Source organism: Mus caroli, chromosome 11 (assembly GCF_900094665.2).
Source record: "Mus caroli chromosome 11, CAROLI_EIJ_v1.1, whole genome shotgun sequence".
NCBI classification, from domain to species: Eukaryota; Metazoa; Chordata; class Mammalia; order Rodentia; family Muridae; genus Mus; species Mus caroli.
In genome coordinates this window covers 49,938,874-49,942,972 of record NC_034580.1, presented here as the reverse complement: position 1 = coordinate 49,942,972, position 4,099 = coordinate 49,938,874, and positions in this window count along the sequence as shown.

The window sequence follows — 4,099 nt, the reverse complement described above, 5'->3', positions numbered from 1 at the left end:
CTGCAGGCCCCTTTATAGAGTGTGCCCTGAATAGAATACATCATCATCACCATCACCACCACCATCATCACCACCACCACCACCATCATCATCACCACCACCATCATATCACCATCATCATCATCATCATCATCATCATCATCACCATCATTATTCTGAGATAGGATCTCTCAATGTAGCCCTGGCTGACCTGGAACTCACAATGTAGACCAAGCTAGCCTTGAACACACAGAGATCAGACTGGTTCTGCCTCCAACTGCTGAGATTAAAAGCATGTGCCCACATGCCCAGCTCCAATGTACCATTTGGGTTGTTGGAGAGTTTGGAAGGAGGCTTTTTCGTTTTAAGACAGGCTCTCAGATGGGCAGTGGTGGCACATGCCTTTAATCCCAGCACTTGAGAGGCAGAGGCAGGTGGATTTCTGAGTTCAAGGCCAGCCTGGTCTACAGAGTGAGTTCCAGGATAGACAGGGCTATACAGAGAAACCCTGTCTTGAAAAAAAAAAAAACATTAAAAAACAAAACAAAACAACAAAAAACAGACTCTCAGTGTGTAGTCCTGGTTGACCTGGAACTCATGGAGATCTGCCCTTCTCTGCCTCCAGATTAAAAGCATGCACTATCATACCCGGCCCAGTTTTTATTTTTATAGCACTTTTTAAGTATGTATTTAGTTAGTTTTATATGTATGAGTGTTTTCCCTGCATCTGTGCATATCTGTCTCATGATCACCTGTTGTTGGAGGTGGCCAGAAGGAGGAATCATAACCCTTGAGTCTAGAGTTACAGACACTGTGAGCCACTATATGGAAGCTGGGAATTGAACCCAGGACCTCTGGAAGAGCAGCCAGAGCTCTTAACCACTGAGCCATCATCTCTCCAGCCCCAACTACCATATTTTCATCATACTGTTATAATCTTCATTGTCACCTTCACTGGATTTACAATCTTCTTCTCGCCCCCCTCCCACTCCCCCTTCCTCCTCCTTCTTTTAAAGATTCTTAACTTTTATTCAGGCCCTGAGAGGGGCCTTGAGGGCGGTCCCAGTCATCATCTTACAGGATTCCTAGGGCCACCTGGAGGTGGGGAGCCTGCAGGAAGGCACCGCATTGCCTGGCCGCCATCCAGCAACTAGCCAGCAGGTGGCAGTAACCATCCACTTCCCCAGGTAGTGCCCAAAGATTTTCTTCCTATGACCAATTTGAAGAGAGTTGAGAAAATCCCCAATCCTGATGCATTGTTCTGGTCTGAGTCATGCATCTTACCCTCGACCGTACAGACCCCGCTGGACGTGCCAGTCCAGAGGAAGGGAGAACACAGCAAACACGATTCTATCCGGCTGCTTGCTTCCTTCCAGGGTTTGTTTCCATCAGCCTGAGAGGCTGCAACACCTGCCTGCTTTAATAAGTTCCACAGCTGAGGGGGCTTCCTCTTTGTACTTTATATATATATACAGTATCACCCTCAAAGCTTCCCCCGCCCCCTGCATAGAAAATTGTTTTCTCAGGACTGAGGCTGAGAAGCAAAGACAATGAACTCAGCAAAGGAACAGTAACGTAATTAGCCTCCATTCTTGCTCAGTGCCTCCACTCCTGAATTAAGGCCTCAGCTTTGCAGCCAAAGAAACCAGTTTTTTGTTTTGTTTTTCAAGACAGGGTTTCTCTGTGTAGCCCTGGCTGTTCTAGAACTCAGTCTGTATGCCAGGCTGGCCTCGAACTCAGAAATCCACCTTCTGCCTCTGCCTCTGCCTCTGCCTCTGCCTCTGCCTCTGCCTCTGCCTCTGCCTCTGCCTCTGCCTCTGCCTCTGCCTCTGCCTCTGCNCCTCTGCCTCTGCCTCTGCCTCTGCCTCTGCCTCTGCCTCTGCCTCTGCCTCTGCCTCTGCCTCTGCCTCTGCCTCCCATGTGCTGGGATTAAGAGGGTGTCTCACTACCATCTGGCTAAGGAATTTTTAATTCTGCCCCAGCCTCTTCAGCTGACTCTTAGCAAAAGTGCCTATAATCCAACACTGGGGAGATGGAGGCAGGAGGATCAGGCATCCAAGGTTATTGCCAGCTACATAGAGTTTGAAGCCTCTTCCAGAGGACCTGAGTTTAAATCCTAGCAACCACATGGTGACCCACAACCATCTGTAATGGGATTTGATGCCCGCTTCTGGTGTGTCTGAAGACAGCTACAGTGTACTCAGATACATAAATAAATCTTTTTTTAAAATCAAATCAAATTTGTCAATTATAATAAAATACAATCAATGCGGCCAAAGTGTGGTGGTGCATACCTATAACCCAGTGTTTGGGAGGTCGATACAGGAGGGTCATAGTTCAGTGACAGCCCAGGCTGAACAGGAAGACCTTGCAAGGCTTGTACACTCCACTCAGTTCCTACAACATCACTCTAGTCGTTACCCCTCCCAGCCTCTCTTCTCCATCAATTGCCTACCCCTCTCTAAATTCTGTATCCCTGGCTGACTTTGAACCAGGATGGCACTGAACCCCTGGTCCTCCCGCTTGTACTTCCTGAATGCTGGAATTACAGGTGTAGGTGTATACCATCATGTCCAACCTTGATGTTTTGGTTTTTAAAGATTCAACACAGAAGAGCCTATTTGTATGCTGACAAGAATGATCATAGAGACAGTGGGAAATCTGGACAGTCTCTTCAGTTGGTAGAGTGCTTGCCTAGTATGCACAAAGACCTAGGTGACATCCGCAGCCCCACATAAACTAAGCATGGTGATACAGATTCAGACTGGATTACTCCTGTAATCCCAGGAGTCAGGAGATGGAGGCAGGTCTGGAGTTCAAGGTCTTCCTCAGCTACATTGCAAACTGAAGGCCAGCCTGGGCTACATGAGACCCTATCAAACAACAAAATATAGCACCTAAATAAATCAGGTGTTGGGCAGGAGTTATAACTAGCTGACTAACACACCCCAGACCCATGGTTCTATCCCTAGAAACACACACACGTTGGCAAGGATGTGGAGAGATCTGAAGTCTGAACATTGTGTATTGCTGTGGGAATATCAGATGGTGCAGCCACTGTGGAAATCAGTCGTGTGGTTTCTCAGCAAGCTAAACATGGAGGGATGTTGTTCAAAGGGAAAGTATTACCTACCACACATAAGGGCCTGCCTTCATTGTCCAGTACTGTGAGGAGATTGGGGGGATGGGGGGAAGGGAGGAAGAGAGAGAGGGGTAGAAGAAGGAGGGAGAGAAAGACAGGAGGGGGAGGGGGAGAGAGAAAGAGGGAGAGGGAGGGAGAGAGGGCAATTATCATCTAACCATGTCAGTTTCATTTCTACAAAACGAAGTAAGCTACAAGGGAGTCCTGGAGCCCGGGAGTCCACACACTGGCATCCATGTAAGTGTCCCCAGCTGTTGATCATGGCTCAATCACAATAGCCAGAGAATTGAATTGAGTTAAATCCCACCAGCAGATGATCTGAAAAGCAAAATTCAGCAGACTCCTGCAACAGAATACTATTCAGCCATAAAAAGGAAGGATTGGCACGTGATACAATGTAGGTGTGGGGAATCCACTGGAGAAGACTGTTCAGGTGTGGGTTTAAGCTAACAGGAAATCCTAGCGGGCTGGTGACCACACTGGGTGAGCCTTTCTCAGGATGAGCTTTTAATCACAAAAACCGTATTCTGTGTTGACATACTTCAGTTAATAAGAACAGTTAGCCAGAGTGGAACTACAGAGGCCATAAAGCCAGGTTAGTACATTTAGAGGCTTTCCAGAAATGTATGGTCTTTGGTGGATTAATTTTTCTTTTTGTTCTGGTAGGTGATACTGTCTATGTGCTGAGTTTTACAGCCTGAACGGCACTTCCACCAAGGAGTCAGTGGTGCTAAGGTCTTGGAGCCTAAAGGTCTGGGTGTTAGCATTCTATCTAAGCTCTGCCCCACAGTTACCTAGCAACAGAGGTATGCCTGACTCACTATAAAAGGGGCTGCTTGCCCTCTACTCCCTCTCTTGCTCCTCTCTTGCTCTCCCCTCCCTGCTCCTGCCCTCCCTGCCCCCACGTGCTTATGGCCAGCCTCTACTCCTCTACTTCTCTTCTCCTCTCCTCTCTTCTCCTCTCCTCTCCTCTCCTCT